We start from the raw sequence: 24163 nt of genomic DNA, 5'->3' as shown, positions 1-24163 counted from the left end.
AAACATTCTGTTTAGGATCAATGAAGTTATAATAAAAAAATGGTGATATCGTTAAAACGATGATTCTTGTGTAATTGAATTTTTGAACGAATAATAATAACCTTCGTTTAAAGTTTCTAGAAAAAAAAAAAGATATCTCTCTAGATTCTAATAAAACTCGTGATTCCTCGAAATTCTTCTTTATATCTCGATCACGACATTATTAAGACTTACGATCGTTGGATTCGTTACTTCCTCCATTAAGGGTCTCGACCCTTCCAACCCTTCTTTCAACACGAAAACCCTTCTAAGAATTATATATCTCGAAATCGGTGGGAACCATCTTGATTAGATTTAAACGCGTTCCTGGAAAATTTCGAACAAGACTTAGACACGATTCGGGGAACGCAGTTGCGATTTGGCCGCGGTCGTAAATCGCAGGGAGCATCAGCGCTGTAATTAATTGCACGAGTTTGTGAAATTTAATGGGTCGTATAATTTATTTACCCGCTACATTAGCCTACGTTCCCTCCTTCGACACTACTTGTTGTGTACTTGAGAAACGATATATATTTTCTTTAAATTTATTTGATAAAAGATCGATGGAAGATCAATCGTTCGAGATTTCATCTCGAGAATAATTGTACAAAATGTACAATTATCGGGGAAAGAAATCTAGATAAAAAGTTTAAATGTCGTCGAGTAAAAGAATTATGATTTATACAATTTTACTTTTGAAACTAATTTTCCTTCATTCAATCATCCCATTGAATCAATCCCACCTTTTTGAACGTCTTCAACGTCTTTGTTGATCTTTAATTAATTTGAATTACTCGGCCACGTGTACTATCCACCTTAAACGAACAACTGCGGTATTATTTTTCCGTGCGTAGAAAAACGATCTTTCTTTCGTGCTTTTGCGTGCCGCGAGCAAACAATGGATCTTGCAAAATGAAACGCTTCGCTCGTGCCACACGTTTCCTCTCTTCAAAAAGGGGAATCCTCTCGTGATACCTTTGACCTTTCTTATTTTTCAAATTATATAATTCCACTCGAGAGATACGAAGTAAAGAAAAAAAATATATATACAAAAAAAATCGCAACACGTATCCATTACACTTCTATTATTTTTCTCCATCCTTAATCCTCGTGCCTTTTATTCCTCTTAATCCCAGGGAAGCATACTCGAGACAGTGTTATCGGTCGGCCTCTAAACTTTAATTGACGAGGGTATCAAACCGCACGGTCGTCAATGACAAAGGGTTGCCCGGGCTGGTTACAGCCTCGGTGACACGAACAGGCGGCCGAAACTGTGCTTCCGCGAAAGTAGCCCACCGAGTGTACCCACTCTTGGTCTCATTGATATTCACAAAGTGGAGGGATCCCCGAAACCAAGGCCGTTGTCACGCCGATACCCACGTCGCACAACGGCCGCTGTTATTTCGCGCGGCGAGTGTACTTTTGTCGATCGATGACCCGTCCTCCTCGTTTATTGACACCGATGAATCGGGTGTGATAAAGGGTCAACCCGATCTTCATTGTCCCGCGAAACGGTGAACCGTGACAAGTCGGAAGGATCATCCATTCAGTTGCGAGACTGTTATTATATTTTTCAATTATTTTTTCAAACTTTGATTTTCATTGATACTTTCGTCGACTTTACGCTTCGATTAATTACTCTCGAGAAAAGTGGATGAAATAATGGTGAAAAATGGTTTCTGAAGATCGGCGCGTTGATGGCTTGTGGAATAGCCATTATTATTTTGCAAGCAGATGAAAACAAAACGATGATTTTCTATCGAGGAAGTGAATTTCTTAGTCTCTGTCCTCAATGTCGAGGATCATCGATTTAGAATTCGATGAGAATAATTTCGAAGGAATAAAATTTATATTACGGGGCTGATATTCATTTCACGTCAACTTTCGTATTTGCGTTTACGACGTGATCGTTTCGTAATTTTTAAGCACGGGGTTTATGAGTGGAAGCAGCTCAGGAAATCTGATTAATATACACTTGGCAGACTTCAACTTTCTTCCTGCCTTCCTAGATCAATTGACCTAGTAAAGCTATGAAAATGCTGGAATTTGAAATGACGTAAACGAGAAGATGGCGAGATTAATTTTTCCCAGATTAAAATCTTTTCTTATCGGCGGCAATCCTCGAATTTTTTTTTTTTTCGTTTCTTGATTAAATTCGATGGCTTGATTCCGATTCCCAGAAAACGTAACGGAATCGCCAATCGAAACTCAATTCGATGTGAAGAAGAATGAAATGTGGCAATTCAAGTTTGCATCAATATTGCAAAATTATAAATCGACGATCCGTCGTTCATCGAGTGTTTAAAAACCGTGAACAGGATGGATCGTTGGCTCGAACAAAAGAAAGATCATCCAGTTAACGACTTCTGCGTGGAAGAGCGTATTTTTGCAACAACTTTATTCCCCATTTTTCTATTATCGATATAAACCCCCGTCCGGATATAAATCGGACAATTTATATCCAACCATGGAAATATAAAATTCGTACGAAACGAGGACGAGAATTAATATTTCCAGAAGAGTGGCGAGCATTCAAACGATCCAGCCATATCTTTCTTTCTTTTTCTTTTTTCTTCTTTTCGAGCAGAATTATTGACAGACCCGAATAGATGAAATATTCTTGGCTTTAAGTTGTATTAATTGACGTAGAAATTGGCGTGCCTCCAACTTGGAGACGGAAATCAACGGAAGGATCTTTTTGAGCTTCAACGCTCGAACACCTTGTGAACGATATGAAAGCGTGCTTGAATATGTCTTTCACGCTCGACTTGTGATAATTTAGTCGATCATCTTTGAGATCTTTTCCCACACTCGCGCATTTTATCTCGTACAAATAAATAGTTTCGAATCGATGTAAAACATTCCCTTCGATTGCGAGATTATTTTATTCCTCTTCAGGTTTTTATTTGAACAATTTAAAGATTCGATAAAATTAGGAAAGGGAGAATTAAGAGCACGGTTTATTACGATTCTTCCTGAATACATCTGTGAAAATAATAATTTCCCTTGAAATCGTATTTTTAAACGGATATATCCATACGTAATAAGAGATATAATGTCAATTATATCTTCGTGCATTAATTGCACACGTTGTATAATTACAATTGGAAATTGATCGATGTATTTTATAAAAAAAAAGCCGGAATAATAATTTCAATATTGATAAACGTCGCGAAACGATGGAAGAATAACCGTCGAATCCGAATTGTAATTGGAAATTAATAAGCAAATTTGTGTCGGCCAGGTTGTGTCCGATAACACGGGGAACAACGAATATCACGATTCACGAGCAAACATCAAAGCTGGTGTGAAACATCGGGGTGAAACTAGGAGACCGATTACAGAAATCGTAGTCGGTCAGGGTTTCCTTTGTTTTCAACCGCAAATCCTCGTTAATCCGTCAAACTGCCGGATTACTTGGCAATTAAATCCCCGTGTATGTTTGTGAATGAAACGTGTTATGTCGAGCACCCCTTCAACAACCTGTCAAACTTAAATAATTTATGTTTTTAACAAGAAACTTTTGTCTTCGATTCGTTCGTGCAAAATAGCAAAATTATTTTATTTCTTTTTTTTTTTTAAGGATAAAATGACCGATAATATGTTTCAAAATGTGTTATTTTTAAGAGATGGTATCTCGATCATCCGAGTGATCGATAAATAAGATCCTAGATTTTTAACCTCTTCAGAATCTTCAGAATTTTGACTCGTTTTTACACAAAGAGAGATTTTGTTTCAAGGATGTAACGAAAGAGCGAGCTTTCAAGTTGAACTTGTAACAAAATTGGCAAAACTCGAGTATCGATTCGAACAAAAAACAAAATTAATCGATCAACTCTTCCGTAATCGTTAATTTGTTACGATTCGACGTAAGATTGGATATTATTTCCTAGAATTCGTGTATAAAAACAAGAGAAACAAACGAAACAGAATGGGAAAAACAGAAAAGAGGAAGAGATCAAAAACTGGATGCTGAAAAAAATCTGCATAAAGGTAACCAACTGCATATTTCCCTCTGACGCGTTAATCTCGTTTCAACGGACTTTCACAAGTGGATGAAAGTGTTAAACGAACTACCATTGGTGGACGTCGCTTATTTCCAATTCCCATTTGCGAAATTATCGAAACCTCTTTGACACTCGACCGGTTCGCGATTTCTGTCGCGAAAGGCAAAAACCTCGCCTTCGATCGACGATCGACGAGCGACTCAAAGCGTGCAACGCGCAGCTAGTTTCGTGGATAAAAGTTTATCCATCGAACGTCAAGCAACCGTGAAACGCGTCGCGATCGAAATATCGACGAATGTTACGCGTGTCACACGGCGTTTCCAACGATTAATTCATCCTCTTTCGTTCTCGACTCTTTTGTTGTTGAATCGAAACGGAATGTATTTGAATATTTTTGCACGATTTCAGAAAACGATAATCCGCGAGGATTCCTCAATTATTCGTCCGCTTTACGCACGATACTTCTTCCATTTCTTTGTTATTTGTTTATTTTAAATTCGTTAAACTCGTTGTATGAAATTTAAAAATTCACGTTATTCCGTCCCATTCCCGCTGTTGAGGATTTCGTCTCAGGATAATACGCGTAAATTAAATTTTTGTTTCATAAAGAACGAAATATTAAGCATCCTTCTTTTCTTTTTCTTTTTTTTTTTTTCTCTCTTTTGAATCTACGCCCGGCGAGCCGAAAAAATTTTCAAAGCAGTATACCTAGTACTTTTTTACCCAATTCGCGATTATACAATAAAGGATTGCAGCGTAGAAATCGCATTACGAGGATTATCGTGTCGTTAAAAGCGAGGCAATTGGACCGTACAAGAGGGAGAATGTACGCGTATGTAGCAAAACGGTTTAAAAATTCTATCCGATTCTCGATTCTTTAAATGCAAAGAAAAAAGAGAAAGAGAGAGAGAGAGACTGGTTGAGAAGATCAGAGGATCGGTCGATAATGTTGAATCATGATTCGAGATCGATACAATAAAATACCGTAAGAACAATACCACATTCTGTACGACCGACCGATTTAAATCGGCTGATCGAGCAATATTTTTTCTTTCTTTCTTTTTTTTTTTTTTTTTTTTTTTTCCTCCATCCGTATGCTCTGTCACAGTGGATTTCTACGGTTTGAAAAGTAGATTTACCATTTTTCACTTGGTTTTATTTCCGCACCAGAAGCGGAGTGAAATATTATCGATCGGAAATTCAAACGCGGTAAACTAATGAACGTTCCTTCTGTCCCTTTCCTGCATTTTCCCATTCTAGATTTCGATGGCAATTAGCGTTTAATTATAGCAATTATAGCGCGAGACGATATCGATGCATACGTAACGACTCGATGTATCTCATTTATATCGGATGAAAATTAACCCTTTCGAAGTGGATGAAAACGTGAATTACATACACCCCGGAGTGAGTAACGGTCGCGATATTTCATCGCGAGTTTTCCCCGATCGAAATCTAACTTCGTTCGATTTGAACGAACCTGGGTCACGACAAGTTAAAGGAAAACCGTTCTCGTGGAAATGTATACACACAAGCACATATATATATATTTTATATATATATATATATATATATTAGAATTACAGCAGGCGCAGAACCTACAGGTAATAACGATTAACGGGGAATTGCAGAGAGGACGAGGACGGTCGAAACTTGGCGACACGTGTGAACGTTCACGAAAGTGTTATGGATATGGAACGTGGAGAAACTCGGTCACCGTTTACCGAATTGACCACAGTTATGGTGTACGCGGATGAACACGAGGAGAATAACTCCGTGTTCCTTGCGCATATTGCGTGCAGGTGTGCCTCTAACCCTTGTTACTATCGACACCATACGTATGAGATTCCAATGCAAACGTCACTCACACCCACCTCGTAATTTTGAACGAGAAAGTTTGAATAAGTTTAATCAAGAGGTCCATTTCTGCTCGCGTATTTCTACGTAACTCGTCGAATTTGTGGATTAAACTTGGGAAAATTGGGATCGATTTTTCTACGATAAATTTATCCAGCTGAAATCGAAAAAGAAATATTTTTTAATAAATTAAAACTTGTTGCAATCTTTCATTACAAATATAATTTAATTTAATAACTTTCCTCTTTCCCCTTCTTGCATATTCATCCCCGTTTCATGCAACTAGCATAAATTCTACTTACTCTTGATTCACGATTTCATCTTTACTCTACATGTTTCCACTAAAATTTGAGTTTTATACACATATAATATATGCGACTCATATCTTGTATATTTATGAATTGGATATCACTGGACGATCCCATTTCCCTTTTTAACAATTACTTATTCCTACTTTCTTCGTTAAACGTATTCTTTACTTTATTTCAACCGATAACATCCCCTGATAACAAATACGAACGAAACGAAACTCTGTCTCCAACCAACAACTCCCCTACACTTTCGTCCCGATCCTATAACGCTATCGGTTCTATCGATCGTGTGCTACTATTGATTCGCGATCGAGTGCACGCTAATGCGTCCCCGGAGTTGGCGTCCTCGAATCGATGCCTCATCTAGCCGCGTTCATCACGCGGCCGTGAAAGGGGGTCGTGGGCGGGGTGGAAAAAAACGGATGGGCGACCGGTTTTTAATCGATGCGCCCAATTACACCGGCTGCGCCCGCGTGTTTCGCAGCTAATTTCTCGTTATCGTGGCACGGATAAAAGCCGGACGGAGCTGTGGCACGATTAACGGCGCCTGAATTGCACGGATCGGGGCATCAACCCGTGCAACTGTACAAACTGCGTTTTACGCCGCTCGTTTAGGCGGGGCTTAAAAGCTTATGATCGCGCTTATGGGGTGGGGGAGGAAGGGGATCCGATGTTTTCCGACCGATTTTTCTTCCAAACGTTTTCCAACGTTTCACGCTCCAACGTTTATCTTCCATTAACATATTCCATTGGCGCGAGATAACGGGCCGCTAACGCGTGTACGATATTCGGTTTATCGGTTGAAAAGGGAGGGGCGACTTTGCGATTATTAATATTTTAATAAGCGTGGCTCGTACGGTTATCGATTCGTGATTTCGAAAAAGGTAACGTTCGAGGTAACAATCAATTGAGTCTGCATCCTTTTTGCATTTTCAAATCTTCGATTCGAACGCGGGTGATTTAAATCGAAGTAATTCCTGCGATACGAAATAAATAATTGAAAAGTGGAAAGGAATAACTTGCGAAAGTTATGGCATATGTGTTTAAATTTGGGGAAATTTGTGTATATTAATTATCTATTTGTGAATATTAGAATTATTAAACCGATATAATATTTTTATTGTTAATATTTTTGTGAACAATGCATCGAGTATATACGTTCTTATATATACTTTAAAAAAACTTTACTCGAAACAGCTTTCAAAATATTGCACTTACGATAAGAAAAAGAAAAGTTGCATTGTGATTTTCAATGTGTCCGACTATAGATAGATCTTTTCTCCTTAAACGTTAGACCGTTCCAATCGTTTCACATTTCCCTTTCCTTTTCGCGCAAACATCGTATGAAACTTAACGCGATCGAGTTGCTTTAAAAAAGGAAAATAGGAGATTAATTTCCATGAAAAACCAAATCCACGGATTTCTATACTCGGCATAGAAAGTTTTTCATGGGGCGCAGCTTAGGAAAGATTATGATTTATTATGGTTTTCAAAGGGAGCAAACCGATATAATAATAACAGTGGTACGAAATTGCGCCAACAGAAAATAGAGAAACATTGTAACGATTTACAGAGTCGAACGCTTTTTATTACCTTTGAAATCCCTTTTAACCGCCTGTAATCCATGCGTGCAAACGTTGGACGCGAAATTTTTACCGCCAGTTTCATCTGTTTTTCATCAATAATTAATGCTCGATTCTAATCCTTTGCAAACTTTGCCCTCGAACGTTCCGCCAAGAAACGGAAACGTGTTTCGCAATCGTTTTTTTCGAACGGCGCCTATCGATCCTCGGCATCGATATTCCATCGTCAAATATCGAGCAAAAAGCTTCTTCGATATTTTCGCCAATCTTTCGATTCGACGAGAAGAAAAAGCTAATGAGCGGGAATCGTTCATTACCCGACCACGAGGTAACGAACCTAGTCGAGGAAATTTGGAAAACGATCGAACCCTTCCCTCCCCTTCCCGCCGGCCTTGAAAAATTTCACGATTCTTTCTTTTTCTTTTCCCTTTTTTCCTTTTTTCTTTTTTTTTTTTTTCCCCCGCTCCCGAGGGAACAACGAACGGTGAAAATCGGGCATTGAACGAGCCACTACGTACGATAACAACGAAGGGGGAATATCAATTCGCGTGGCGGCGTTCATCGCGATTCGTTACGCCACGGTGCAGCGGAATTGCGGGCTCTCCTGCGATTCGAAAAAAAAAAAACGCCGGGAGAAACACTTTTCGAAAAAAAAGGTGGTTGTCAATCAATCGGATCAATCCCTGCCCGAATTCGAAGAGGGAGGAGGAGGGGCGAAGAGAGGGGAAGCCACGAGAGATTATTCACATCCGGTTTCACCCCCCGGCGTAATTAACGATCGAACCTTGACTCGGCTCGGCTGGGGCCGCGAGTCGAGTGGCATTGATCAGACTAATCGGATCAACCTCGAAAGATTATTATCGGGATGGAATGATCCGGATCGAGAGACCCGGAGAATTATCCAGTTTCTTTTCTCATCAATTTCGCTCTTCGTTACCGATACGCTTCCCCGATGATCGTTCCTCCGTCATCCGATTTCAGATTTTCGCATTTGGAAATTGGAAAGATACCTCTCTCGAAATTTCACCGCCGATCGATCGCGATCTTCGTTTTTCCCAAAGAATTTTCTCGAGATATCGATCGAAAATTTCCATTTCGACCTAATTCCAACGTGGGAAAAAGAAACAATCGAGATGTTGCTTATATCATACCGATTTTCTTTCGATTTTTTATCGTGCAAACGATGCATTCGCGTCCCGTTTGTTTACAATCGCTAACGAGGACCGCGAGTAAATTAACCGGGCGCACAAATTTTCGCGTCCTTTTTATTCCTCTGTGAAAAGGAAAAAAAAGAAGCAGTTCGAATTCTCTCCCGTATTTGCCGAATCGATCGATTTGCCAAAATCGACGGAAGGACAACGGCTACTAACGTATATACTCACCGAAACGTTTTTTCCTTGGAGTCCAGATCCGGCCATCTGGCGATGCATCCTCGGCTGCGCGATAAATTATGTAATCACGGCGGTGACGTTCGGGGTGGGCAGAGGGGATTTCCAGTGGCGTTGCATTAGCGTGGTGGCGACGATTCATATTCATGGAGCGGCACGGCTTCAACGCGCGTTAATAACGGGTACGATAGTGGCTCGAATCGGATGGGGTCGAAATAAAAATAGGCGTTCGAACGTTCTTCCCTCCGAGGCTCCCTTTCCTCCCCGTAATTCGAATTCGAATTATCCGACTGATCAGGGAGAAATCTCGGCCGTGCACTTCCCTCGTCGTTGCAGTGTTGTTAATTAATCGATCGTAACGCGACTTACTTACGCAAATCAGTTTACATTATACCGAGGAGGGAGGAGGAGGACGTTTAATATGCAATTTTCATTGGGGGCCGCGGTGCCGGCGGATCGTTTAAAACGTAATTTCGTCGAGGGGCGTAAATATTCATGTAATTTTGATGCACTCCGTTTAATGGGCCTCGATTAAAAATCATTTAACGGGTTGCAGATTTGCAGCGGGGATCGGCCCTCGGCAAATCCTGATTTCGAAATAAACACCGAGGCCCGTAATCGCTTCGCGACAACACGCTCGAGAAACGCTCGAGAGGGTGGCGCACGGAGGGAGATGCGAGAAACAAAAGTTTCTTCAACTATCCAAGTTTCTTCGCTCGCTCATTGGGAGAGATTTCTCTGCCCGTTTGTTTCGGCGCGAGATCGAGCCTCGAACGGGATTTCGAAGGCCACGATCGAAGAAACAGAGCGAGAGAAGAAAAGAGAACTCGTCGTGCGGAAAAGGGAAAGGCGAGACTCGATAAATTCGACAGAGAAGGAGGAGGCGAGAAGTAAACAAGTATTCATGGAAAATTGATTAAGGTTTGATCAGATTGATTAAGGTTTGAAATCGGGAAGGTGGAAGAAAGAATAAGGAAAGATAGAACGATAAGGGAGATGGTCGAAAAATTTACTTGAAACTACGTCGGTCGCTACCCCGATGACAATGAACTTTGCGGGGCGACGCATACACGGGTTGTACGCCTGTGGCGCGAGCGTGGATGCGAAACCGAGCGCCACGATGGAAATTATGTTTGCATAATTTTCAATTTTTCCAACATCCTCCGGCGGAACGGGAGAGGCAGTGGCGTCGCGCCATACGAAGATTCATGCGATTATGAAAAACTAACGACCGGCCTTTGGGATCGATGATCCAAACACGGACGGATCGGTGAAAGCTGAATATCAACGTGGCCGGCTTTGCCACGCCGAATAATATTATTTTTTCCCCTCTTTTCTCTCCCTCTCTCTCTCGTTACTCCATTTATCGTACACGTTTTCTATCGAGCACACACGATTCGGCACATTTTCTATTCTCACGAGCGAAACGTAGACCCGTAAGAAATCGTGGAATCGTTCGATAAAAGTGAAATTCGATCGATTTCCCCGAATGATTGGTTACAGAGCAAGAAACTGTACGAAGACACATATATCGTTTCTAAAATCGTTCGATCCTCCTTCGAAACGTCTCACTGAGCAACGCGAACGCACGTGAACGCGAGTTTCAAATAAATCTTTCGTATCTTTTCATTCTCTTCTCGTTCGTCGAACACTTGACGATGGCAAAGGTGTTGCAGTTTTCCCGGCACGTGAACACTGGCGAGCCTCTGCTATCGAGCTCGGCCCTCGAGTCTCGCGGCTCGATCCACCCCTTGAGCGCGGATCGAGGGAACGAAGGGCGTCGCGTCGCGAATTGCACTGACTCTCGCAGATTCTCCGTTTCCCGCAGAAGCTTGCAACACCCCCTCCCTCGCCGCTTGGCCTTGCTCGCCGGAGGTTCTACCCCTCTTTCGACAACCACCGCCACCGCCGCCCTCCGCCACCCCCTCTGTTGCCCGCTTTTAGCGCAAGCGCCTCCGCTTTTGTGCACACTCTACTCTATCCTAATTCATATCCGCGTAAGCACGGCTACGTCCACCCAGGGCCAGCGCGAAATTTCTCGTTTTACCACATCGTCTTGCGGTTTTCACGGATTACGAGTGTACGTCGCTCCAGGCTCGACCGTTCGCTCTTTTTTTTTCTCTCTCTCTTCTTTTCTTTTCTTTTTTTTTCCTACGCAACACGAAGCGTAAAACGTTCGCGCGACCCCTCTGCAACGATTCGTCCTCTCTCTTTCTCTTCTTTTATTCCTTCCCCTCACCCTTTCCACAGCCTCGTTCCATCGCTCGCCCGTTTCTTCATGCACCGAATGCTTGCGGTCCCTCCCTGGAATTCTTTCTCCTCTCCCAAGAAGAAATTGAGACGTACACCCAGGGATATCATCCTCGTCGTGATTTTTAGAGCGATTGCCCGACCCGCGCCATGAAACGAGCCTCGTGTCGAATACAATCGTTCGTATTTAATCGATACGAATTGGACGAAACACCGCTCCCTTCCAAAAATCGATGAAGAATCCGACCAATTAGTAGCTCGTTGCGGTTACCAGGCAACGGCTGACAACGAAATATTCTTCGCTCGCGGAAATCCGGTGGATAAAAAGCGGAAGTAGGAGGTTGAAAAATCGGGTCGTTAAATTGAGAAATCGAGCGTGGCATCGTCGAAAGTCTTGTAAACAGCCACGCTAATGAACCATCCTCCCGGGAGCGGTTGCTCCAGATTATTTTTCTGCCCATCGACGAGCTCGTGTATGATCGGAACAGAGGGTTTAATATATAACCATGGCAATATGAAACCCCGCCCGGAGGTGGAAGATGCGAGGATTAAAATTACCCCTGAGAATAATCGCGGCCAGGCCTAGTCTCGCCTATTATTCGCACGGTCGCAGAGTAAACAATTTCCCTCGCCGCGCCGTCTCTCTCGCTTCCGGCCACCGCTTGCCCTTTTTCCACGCGTACGACAAACCTGTTTATTTCGCCGCTCACCCTTCCTCGCCCAACCTCGAGCCTCGAGCCTTTGTTTCAACCCGGAAACATCGAGCCCCGCGGCTGATAAAGCTGGACGGATCCCGCCGAATTGCACAAGTTTTAATTTCCTCTTCTCCCGCATCGGCACAATCGACAAACTTATTGCGAGTGGCCAAGTTCCACGTTATTGCTCGAATACGATCCTCGCCGCTCCTCTTTCTTTCGTTATTCGGCACGCTACATCAAGTTTGCGTCATAATTCTATTCCATTGGTATTATTTTGTTTATTTTTCTCTTCTCGTTTGTTTCTCCTTTTTTTTCTTTCCATTACTATTATCGTCGATTATTATCGTATTAGTATTATTGTTAAATATATTTACTTGATTGTTAACGCTTGGTGTTGATCTTTTTTTAGTTTATATATATAACAGAAGGAAAGTTTCTTTGTTGAAAGATGTGATTTTTATACGATATGTTGTTACTATTGTTAAGAAAAGAAGGGGGTTGTGCGAGAGGGGATATACGATAGGAGAAATTGGAAGGAAAGGGGCGGCTTGAATAATTCAATGGGTTATTTCTTCGGTAACCAAGAAAGACGAAGAAACGGATCTTAACAATCTCGAGCTAATAGCTGTTGCAAAATAAATGTCTAACTCGATCTGGAAGTGGGTGGGTATGATCGAGAGATACAGTTAGGTAAGGCTGATGGAAGCGGTAGAACGATAGAACAAGCGGAAACTTGGTGGTTCTGTTTTGTTCCTGGATTACTATATGACGGGGGGTGTAATTGAGTTTGCAGAGGGCTTTTTAGAGAAGCTTCGAACAGCGAAGCAACGAAGCGACCCTGTTTTAATAGAGATTGGACTTGGCTAGAGGAGGTAGGAGGCATTGGATTCTCTAACACGTGTATTGAATGTCAGTTATTGTACGTCCGCTTATTATTTTTTTTTTTTTTATTTTATTTTATTTTATTTTCGCGTAGCGACAAATAGACGGGATCCGATCAATCGAAATCCAAATCTGGCGTAAACAGGGACAAATTTTAAAATCCCGTTCTTTTGAATTGAATGAACAAACGTTTTTTTCGCCAATTTTTTTTTTGTTTTTTTTTTTTAAATGAAATCGATGAGATAAGTTCGTGAATTTGTAAATCCTTTTACAAATACTTTGAGAATGAAAGAGTATGATCCGAAAATCAAAAGTTCGAAGAACTTTTATTTCGATGAATAAATTCAGTAAATTTAGGTGCTCTTCTCTGCTTTTCCAAAAACGTACGATCAAACGGAGAAAATCGTATTTTGGAATCGTAATTGATTCCGTTACTCGATTCAAAACATCCACCGAGCGATCGTACATACTCAACCAGGAATTAGAACGCTTTCCAGGCATACCTCGTATAAAAGTTATCCCCTCCCCGGCATCTGGCATTGTTCCGCGATAAGCAGACCCCGATACCCGTGTAATGAAACTATGTCCAACTGTTGTACGCGTTATCCCCGCGTTTAGAATAGTTAGGAAACCTGAAATTGGATAATACGGGGTTCACAACTAGGCTTCACTTTTCAGAGGCTCAAGCTTCGTTTTTCCATCACCGTTTTCAATCGTCAAATTTATCCGATATCGGTCGACAGAGATCCGACGTTGATAATACGCCCCATTTTACGAGATATTTCGAACCGATTCGAAACGATGGTCCAAGTAACACAAATCTAAAGAGGGGGGAAAAAAAGGTCCAATTTTACGAATAAGAAGCGAGATTGTGTCGAGAAGTGTGTCGAAAGTAATGAAATAGAAACAGAGGAATTACAGAGAAAATTGGCGATATATAAGCGGGCATCGAAAATCTAGAGCAAGGGAAACCTGGCCGGTTATTCGATCTGAAACTCTGCCAACTGGATGAACTTACTACTATCGAAATGAATTTGAGATCGAGTATACTTCGCAACGAATTTCACTAGCGCCTCGGCTAGTAAGAAGAGTATATAACCGTAGTATACCCTTCCCCCCCCCCCCCCGACTCTTCATGAATTTCATCGGTGCGTTTTACGAGCTTCATAAATTCCCAAAACAATCTCTGAATTGCCCTTGTTATTTGTTTCGAAAGTTCGATTCGATTCGTCGCGATTTCCTTCCTTCCTTCTTTCTTTCTTCCAATATAATAACGCGGAAATAATTCCCTTTCGATCGGCTCTTTCGCAACGCGCTTCAACGCGCGAGTATCTCGCGAAACAGTATCCTCCTCCTTTTTTTTTTTTCACTCCCTCGATGTAATTACACCGGCTCTCTTTCTCCCAGAAGAATCACAGGGAACTTCATTCCCTTTTGATCCGGATCGGATTCGTAGTCCAATCACCCGATTCCCGATGCTTATTTTCCGTCGGTGGCGAAGAAAAGAGGTTCCAGAGGAGCCCAAAGTCTCTCTGCAGGAGATACAGACAGACGAGAGATCGCCCTTTGAGGACTCGCTCGCTGAGCTTTGATCAACGACCAGTTGGCCCCTCCTCCCCTCATTGTTCCACCATCCCTTCTTCATTTCATTGCGACGAATCGCTTGTCACGACACCATCCTCGCGAAACTTTCCCTAAAGAGGTGTCGCTTTTATTTCCACTCGAATTACTTGGAAATACACAATTTCCAACTAGTGGAAATTTGTGGATCGATAAAAATGGATACTCGAATGAGCTGCTCGCTTTGATGATTCTGGTGGCGAGAAATCAAACAATTCTTAAAGAAAATTAACGAAAATTACGTGTTAAAACTACGTTTGATTTATAATAAAGAACGAAACGATACTCACAGCTGATCTTTCGACGAAAACAACACGACTCGACTAATTTGCATTTCACGGGTGAACGCATACACACACATATACAAACACACGCCAGTTTCCCCGGTTGTTGTGTCGAGGAAGGAGGGAGGCGGTCACGGACGACCACGAGGTAATACTCGACGTAACACCGTGTGGCAAAAAGTGTTTGGAACTAGTTAAACTCGTTCCCCGCGATCCCTGTCAGTTAATTTATGCCTCTCACGCGCTTGATTCATCCCTGAAGTTACTCGTTCCGTGTCGGTTAATTCCGCTTAACGGCGGAACGTGGAAGGAGGCCGGAATAAGAGAGGAGGAATTACGCGATGGCCACTTACATCCAAAGGAAACGAATATTCCTTTATAAAAGAAACTCGTGATCGATCTTAAATTCCTGAATCTCTTCGCGTCTTATCGGATCTCATCGAAGAAAAGAAACGTTGAAAATCGTATATCTGCGATTTTATCCAAGTGTTTAAATTTTCTTGATTGACTTTGTCCACTCGATTCCGCGAGCTAGCATCGCATTTTAACACCGTGGCGCACCAGGAAAGAGTGTGTAAAGCGTTTTGGCTCGACTTCAAATCCGATTTACGTTGAGATAAAATTGCGTTCGCGCTGAATTATCGGTGCGAGTTTGGTTGAACGGTGTATACGTAATTTCTTCGTTTTTTTACTTTCACTCTTTTGGATCGGATGAAGATAGGTTGGGAAAGGGAAAGGGTTTGTTAACCCTTCGAACGTTCGTAGCATCGTGGAAGAATTTTATTTAACGATGAAAGGATTTCGCGAGCGAATCTTTTGCTATTCCTCGGGATTAAGGGAGATAATTATAATTATTGTTTGGTAAAATATAATATCGAGTAATTAAAAATTCATGGTATCGCTTTGTCATTAAATTAATTACCGCTCCTCCATCCCAGAAATGACAGAAAAGATTGAAAGAAACAACCGCTGTGCTCTTTGACCGATTGAAGAAAAGGAATCCTTTGGAAATCTTCTTAATCAGATGAATGCATTTTTCTCCCGGTAAATGGAGATTCTCTTATCTGACTTTCTTTCTTCGATTCTCTTACCGGCTCATTGGCCGATGCAATTCGACACTAAGCAATTACGCTACAGTTGGACACTTTCGAGGAAGGAAGCAAGAGAACTCGTGAGAAGGATCGAAACAACGAAGACTAGAAACATCGTGCAGAGGAGAATGAAATATAACAAACAATCGTTTAAACGTGTGTCGAATGGAGGAAGAAAATCGTTTAGAATTCTTATGTTCTGCCTCTTCTTCGAACATTTTCTCCTTTTCCTTTTTTTGAATCGAAATCATGGAAGGAAAGAATCATGAAATGAAATATAATTATTCCAACGTACCTAGATTCCGAATTCTTCTTCTAATCACGGATTACAACAATCCTTCCTTTTGTAAGAAGCGACTGGAAGATAAATAAAAAATATTCTGAAACAATCAATAACTCGACGAGTTTTGAAAAAGAATAACAAGTACCTTACTCCCCAAACTTTCGAGATCGATGATAAATATCTTAAAATAATACTCGTTAAAAAAAAAGAAAGAAAGAAAAACAATTACTATGTCCTCAGGGCGAAGAGTAGCCCTGATGTACAACGAGCCCCAAAGCTAACATATGCATATTCCTCCGAGCTCGCCTTATTAGGGGCCGAATTTCCGAGTGGGAACGAAAACACGACACTGACAACGATATATCTGCCTCGGTTTCGACTCCCTGTATCCCTCTCGGCGATAACAGCAGAGGGAGGTTGGACGAGGGGCGTCGAACACGGATAAACGAGGACGCGGCGTAATTGCCGAAGCAGACTTGGCGGAGAAGGGGCCACGACTCGAGGGTGAAGCCCAGAGAGCAGAAATTCCATTGAACGAGCTGTGCACGCGACTCGTCGGAGAAACGAGCCAACGCGATACGTTCGAGGATTCCCTGAAGAGGCTCGTCCCGCCTCAGTCAGTCAGTCAGTCAACCTTTCAGCCTGACACTGACGCGATTCAAGCAGGGGCAGAGAAGGAGAGAAAGAGAGAGAGAGAGAAAAGTAGCAAACCTTGGCAAAAATGCTTTTCCTCGCGACTTCGTGTTTCACGCGTGGATTATCGACGTTTCTCCACGATTCTTATCCGATAGATAGGGACGAACTCGAAGAGGACCGGAACACTTTTCCTCGAATCGAGAAAAAGAACACGGAGGAGGAACGTTTCCCGAAGAAACAGCGGATCTCTCTGGAAAACGGTCAAGTTTCCCGTTGAAAAGTTTCAGGGGGTGGATTTCTGGAAAGAAATCGCAAAGTTAAAGTGTGTCTATGGTGTTGGTCCTGAAAAATTGTTCCACGAAATCTCAAGAGAAGAATTACCAGAAGACGTTCAAATAATATTCTCCGATTAAAATATTCGAAATGTGAATAAGGATAACGAATTTAATATTTACCCTAATCTAATCCTCTTTCGCTTTTACTCCTCGCCGAGGGGTTAAAAATTACGCTTCACCGTGGTAAATAACCCGTTTTCCCAGCACACAGCCCAGTGTTATTTGTATCACGTGTACGTACGTGGCCGTGGTTATACTCGTGGCTCGTGAAAATGGGGGTTGCCCGGCGAAACGACGATGATGATAATAATAATCGTAGAGGATCGGCCGGTCCGATATATATTCCGACCGAATATTCCCGCGCGGAATGGTTGAAAAAAGACGGGCCGGCGAGAATGTTCCGAGGAGGGAGAAAGGTTCGGGGAGAGGGCGACGAGAAACTTTTCCTCGGGCATTTTAGCGGCGTTGAATGGGACATCGGCCGGCGGCCATCGCGGCAAAATATATATACCGAGGGAGGGATATAAGATAGGGAATAGAATAGGCTCTGCCCGTGTGGCCGCGTGCACGTGTGTATGTGTGTGTGTACGTACATGGATAGCGTGTTGCGTGCCTCGACTCCGTGAGTCCGAGCTTCGTCCGGAGTTGTAAGATTGGAAAACTTGGTTGCAACGTTTTCTTGCCTCCCACTTTTCCTCCTCCCCGCTTTCTTCGCGACACGCTATCTCCATCCCTTCGTTAACATTTGTCCGACGATTTCTCGGACTTCCTCTATGACGTGTTTTCTTCTTCTTTTTTTTTACGTCTTAGATAGCCTGTTTGCAACTGTTTTCTCGTTGTTCCGGATCTCGAGGAGTTTGAGGGTTGCTCGTTCTTATTAGAGGGAGAGAAATGTTGTTAGAGGATGAGCTCGTTATTTTTTAACAAAATTAAATTTAACTGAGAGAAATACGTCACGCGATTTCGAGGGTAGGATGATACTCCTCGAGACATCGTAGGGATGATGATATTTGCAATGGCAAATACGTCTGTCTCTGGAGGGTGCTGTGCGCCGAATTTCGAGTGGAGAAAGTGTCGAAAATGAGGTGCGCGGGCATGAGCTGCGTATTTGTCAATTTCCTGCATCCGAATTCTCGCATCCGGCCGCCAACTTTCCACCAACGCGGATTGATGGTGTAACTATGGGATGTTGTAACAGCTTCGAAACTACTGGAACCGCTACCGGTCCCTGTTGAGACAAAACAAAGTGTGCAACTTTGCGAAATAAATAGGATTTTAAATCAAGCGAGCTATCTCATCGTACGTTATGAGATACCATCCTATCCCGTATACTCTTCGAATTCAATTCCTCGTGAATGTTTCTCGGAATAACCGCGTATTAAAAAAAAAAAAAAGAAAGGGAGAGAAAAAAGAGGCTCGATCGTTGCCTGTGAAATATGCATATCGAAACCAGTTGAATCGGCAAAATCGTGCGGAAAATCACGTCCGATAGTCTTCCTTTCGCTTATCAAACTTTCTTCTGCATTTATTAAAAAGCTTCTTTTTATCCGCGAGCCATTTCTTCCGCCCGACCCCCTCCCGACGTTTGCCAAGGGAATCCTTTGCATCAAGGAAATCTCACGGGTTCATTTGGCAGTCTGGCTCTCTGTGTTGTGTAAACAGAAGTCAGAAGCATGAAGAGGAGAGAGGAAGGGGTAAAGAAAGAAAGCGGGGAGAGGTAAGGGTAAGCAACTTCATGCGCTATCTAACCACAGCCTCTGCGGTACTTTGTGCGCCGCTGGAAGCAACGATTGTACGGGGAAGAAGGTTCGAAAAAAAAGCAAAGCACCTTCGTGGTCGACTCGACGAACTGTTGAATATTCGATCCAATGAGGAAGAAGCGACGAAGCACGGCTTTATGCAAAGTGGCCGTGACTCGGAACAGAGATTTTCGTCGGGCGAACACCGTAATTAAAGAAAAAAACGTAAACGCCATTTTCAACCCCCCACTTGTGTCTTTAATTTATTTCCTCTCTTCCCCGAAAAATTCTCCATCCCATCCTCGTGGAGACCTCGCTGGAGACCGATTCCCCTTCGAGACGAGATCCAATCGGTGATTCTCCTATAAAAGAGGAGGGTGAGGATGAAAGAAAGCGAGCACCGTCGAATTTCTCGGGAAAAGAAACCGAGGCAAGTTCTTTCACAGAGAGAGAGAAAGAGAGAGAGAAGAAGGGTAAGGTGAAAAGACCTATCCAATCGACGATCGTTTGACACCTCACAGGGAACTTTGGAAAATCGGAATGAAACATCCCTGGCGAGGACGTTCCATGCCCGTAGGACTAGACGTGGAGGGAACGAGGTATCGAGAAGGAGAAACGAGTCGCGCGAAACAAGAGGAGAAAATGGAGGGAAGAAAAAGACAAACAAAGGGCGGATGAGAAACGAGTGGAAGGAAAGGGACGGCGAGATGGAAGTCGGTGTAATCAACCAGGCACGCCGATTTCAACCCTCGAACGATTTCCATTGGGGAGGGGACGCGGCATTGTTAAAGGAGCGGGATAAATAAACAGTTTCTGAGACAAAGCCAACCATTTGATAACAGTTGGAGGGGGCTCGAAACAGGCGTCAAACACGGGACCATCCCTTTATGCATTAATTATCGAGTCGAACTGCGCCGCTTTAAATTATTCCCCGATTCGGGGCCGACCCCCCGTTCCTCTTTGTCGCCTGTTCTAACGGAAGTGCGAGCATTTTTTAACTGTGGTGTCTCGTTGAAATACGAGAAAGAATGGCCGTGGAAATTTTCGTGAATTGTTTCATTATTCTTTGGGATAATAGAAATTCGACAAGAAGATGAAAATTCGAACGAACATCCCCTTCCCCATAAAAATTTCGAGTAATCAGGGAGGAATTTGAAGAGATGAACGATCAAATTAGAGAAAAAACAACGTGATCCAAATTTAAACATTCAACACTCGCGAAAAGATCTTCTGGAGATCTCCTCTGGAAAGAGAGGATAAGCTCTTTTTCTAATACGTTGGCTTGTTTTGAGAAGGAAATCGGCCGTTCCCTCGTGCTACGTTTGCAGATTCGATTTGAATATCGGGAAGCGGGGAGAGGCGGACGACGAACGATCGATCGGTATACGATGAAAAGAGGCCTGGTATCGTTAAACGACGCGCGTCGTCGATGCTTTCGACGTCGTTTCGAAATAGCTCCATTGACTTTTTTCCTCTGCATTCACTCTGTACAATCTCGGTTTATCCTGCGGCATAATACAAACGTCGATTAGGATTTGCTTTATATAGTTTAGCGTAGGATTAAGATTACGAATTTTCGATGACTCTTTTGTTTCCAAACTGATCGTAAAATTTTCGAGTTCGAGACGAATTCTCGATATTCTTAATTTTCCCCAGTTTCTTTATGTTAAAATTGTTATCTTCGTTGTTCACGAAATTTCTCGTTTTTTTAATCATTTCGGCGAGGAGACATCTTCCATCGTTAACCTCATTAGAGCGGCTTACCGTTAGGCGGTGCGCGTCGAGGCTGAACGTTTGCACTGTTCTCCATCTTCCCCTCCGTTCGTCGATTCGATCGTCGGAAATCCAATATTATTCAAGACAGTAAGAAACGCGGAAAAGCAAGAGAAGAAAACAATCGAGCTAGTTTCCAGCGGTTAGAGTGCTCATCCCAATAAGGGAACGGAAGCAACTGTAACTTGATTTATATGGGTGTTTCCCCTTTCTATCGAGCACCCTCTTTCCACGACCCTCATTCCTTTTCCGTGTCCGACCATGGTGTTCCAAGTCCCGCAGGTCCTTGGCAGGGATCAGATAGAAGCATACGCCGGGATACACCGATACTTTAACATGGAATCGAATCGAATCGAATCGAATCGAATCGAATCGGAGTAGTTGGTCTGATCGTGAAACTGTAAACTTCGAGACGCCTTGTGTCTATCCACTTCTTGCTTGCGTCTACCATTTCGATCGAAAAAATAAATTATGAATGTGCGTAAGAGAGAAAAAAAGGAACGAGATGGAAAAAGGAAAAATTATTTAAAAAAAGAAGAAGAACGAGAGACAAAGATTCAATTGGAGAGAGGAAATTTTGAAAATCGGATGTTTATCGCTCGATCGAATATTTTCTTCTTCATCCCCTGAGATGAAATAACGATTGCTGTCGGCGCAATCGTTACGACTATCGGCCACGTACAAAATCTCATAATAATAATCAATCCTCGTCGATTCGATTATTTGATGGTGGCGCAAAACATTTCTTCGAAATTTCGTTCCTCCGCCTGTTGATGCAATTTCGACTCCCCTTCCTTCCTCCCCTTCAGTTTCCTTCAGTTACCACCCATCGGTGGAAATTTACTTTCCACCCCCCCGCGCCGTATCGAAATTTTCGTTCGACGCAACGTAACAACGTTGCGGCTGCGGTTTTCATTTTTCCGCGGAATCGAGCCACGACCGCACCCCTTAAAAGCGGGCTGAGCAACGTTGAATTAAAGCCGAACAGTCGAACAAGAAAATAATTACACGGGAACGCGGGATGAAGCTCTTTCTCTCTCTCTTCCCTTTCTCTCCCTTTTTCTCCCTCCATCTCGACGAGAGAGAGAAAAAAAGAATCGAACATGGTCCTTTCCACGGATCGATCCACCGGGTGATCGATACCGTTCCAAGTCCATTCATATCGCGGATTGAATCGGAGATGAAATTGTAGCTTCCAATTGATTTCTCGACTAACCGTGTACCCCGCGAGCTCGCGTGTTCCAACAGCGTGGAGAGATAGTGTTCGAAAAAAAAGAAGAGAGAGAGGGGGGAGAAAGAGGGGAAAAAAATGATGAAGATGATCCCCGCGGGATCTCGTATATCGCGCGAAGGAAACAGTAGTATCTTTGTTGTTGGTCCGAATTGTTTTTTTCCGCGGATGCGCTTCTTGTTCCGCCTCGATAATGGAACGCGTCGATTAAATTCTGCTACGGTTTGTTTTTCACCGATTTTAAATTCACCTTTTATCCGCGAGATTCCGCGCGATTAAAATATTTCCTCGTCTCACTTCCACCATCCCCTCCCACCGAGTGACATCGATCGATCGATCGAGGCTATCGACCGAGAAGTCAGGATTAATTTTTCCCTCTCGCCGTTGCTCGTGAACGAACACGAGCCTGATTCGGAGCCCCGTTTTCACCGACATTATTAATAATCCACGATGTGAACATCGCGAGATGTGTGTAGAATATTAATTTTTACGCGATGTTATAGTTTATTTTTAAAAATTTTCGATACTTTTGGGGTTTCGAAATTTTGGAAAGCTGTGATTACACCGCTCAACGAGTTATTATTGAATAATTTTCCCTTCTCTCTAATTGAAAATATAATCGATGAACTGTATGCTCTCCCCCCCCAAAAAAAGGGGGAAAGGGGCGTGTATTTCCCGCGTATTTCCAAATGATCGGGGGCACACTTTTCACAATCAGACTCGGGGGGAAGCACTCGTGTCGGGTAGCGACAAACGGTTTTACGTCAGGCTGCACTCAGACACGCCATTACTGTAAAACAACGAAATTCGTTTCAACGGAGCCGTTACTTTCCCAACGTACGTAGCACAGTAGACAGAGAGGGTAAAGTGACAGGGGCGTAAAATGTCACAAGCGTAGGCTGTAAACGTAGAATGTAAACGTTACATCGCGCAAGACTGGAGTGCACTTCGCGCGCCCTCCCCCCTTCCGACTTTTCGATTCGCCCTCTCTGTGGAAAAACGAAGCCAACGACGAGCCACCATTCGCAACGTCTCGAAACACGTTGAAATTCGAGCACGTTTTCCAAAAAGCGTCTCTCTCTCTCTCTTTTCATTCTCGTCTCGAGAACAGGGAAGAATACCTCGAAAACAAATCGGGATTCGATCGAATATATCGATATCGCCTGTCATTCCGTATCCGGGAAGATCCGCGATTGAAACGTATTCGCTTTCCTGATGGAGAAGGGGAGGAAAGGAAGAAAAAAAAATGGAAATAATACTTAGGGGAAAATATGAAATCGATTCGGTTTCTTTATTCGTGTTTTTCTCTTCCAAGGGGAGAGAAGAAAAATAGAAATCGAGGTGTCTAGAGGGAGAGAGGTGAATGAATGGTAGAAAACGATAAACAACACTGGTTCAATAAAATATTTTCAAATTCACGATTTTCCTTCTTTCCTTCTTAGAACTTCTTTATTCCGTGGCTCGCTCCTCTAGGAACAATATTCCTATTATTCAAGGCAACGCGATCAGCAGTTGCTCACCATTCCTAAAGTTGTTCGCGGTAAACAATCAAAACCAATATCCGATATTTACCTATATATATATATATATTTATCGGCAAATCGTGGTAACGTAAAGCACGGCATACCTCATTAAACCGATTCGCAAAACGAGCACGAGAAACCTGCCCAATTCCCAGTGCAGCATCAACGACGCTATCGATCCACCTCCATTCGACTACATAGATCAAGCCCCGGTATAATGCGATGTTCCAACTTTTCGTCGTTCCAACTAGCTCAACCAACAACCACATTTTAGAGGCCAGGGTTGCCAGACCCATCCCCTCGCCGACCCTTTCGAAATACCATCGTTCCCAATTTTATTTCGCTACTGGCTGGCGAATTACATCATCCCCCCTCCCCCTTCCTCCCGGCCGTTCGTATTTAACAAAAGGGACGAGCGAAGGAGACGTCGATAATCGATCGAAATCCTCGAACAAACGAGGGATCACGATCATCGCGTCTCGAGTTGATCGCGTCTCGAGTTTCGAACAATCGAATCGTTTCCACCATTTTCTTCCTCCCTTCCACTCTCTGTTTCTCCACGCTGTTTCTCTCGCCGTCCATTTTTTTGGCGACCACCACCGTCTTCGCGACGCACGATCGTCGCCTCGCCAAACTTTCCGTTTATTATCGCCC

General features: G+C 42.9%; 1 protein-coding gene across 5 annotated transcripts in view; it reads right to left on the bottom strand.

Annotated features, from left to right (window-relative positions):
* The window catches only part of LOC100578611, a 240159-nt gene extending 229167 nt beyond the window's left edge, over positions 1-10992 (bottom strand). For 2 of the 5 annotated variants that reach the window (XM_026439299.1, XM_006564704.3), the window contains exon 1: positions 9159-10986. The gene's annotated coding sequence lies outside the window, so the exon portion shown is untranslated. Of the gene's footprint in view, positions 1-9158 lie in introns of all 5 variants that reach the window. The other 3 variants (XM_026439300.1, XM_026439301.1, XM_003250464.4) reach the window with 3 other exon arrangements.
* Positions 10993-24163: the final 13171 nt, after the last annotated feature.

Source organism: Apis mellifera, linkage group LG2, assembly GCF_003254395.2.
Source record: "Apis mellifera strain DH4 linkage group LG2, Amel_HAv3.1, whole genome shotgun sequence".
Classification (NCBI taxonomy): Eukaryota; Metazoa; Arthropoda; class Insecta; order Hymenoptera; family Apidae; genus Apis; species Apis mellifera.
This window is presented reverse-complemented; position numbering and strand designations above follow the sequence as displayed.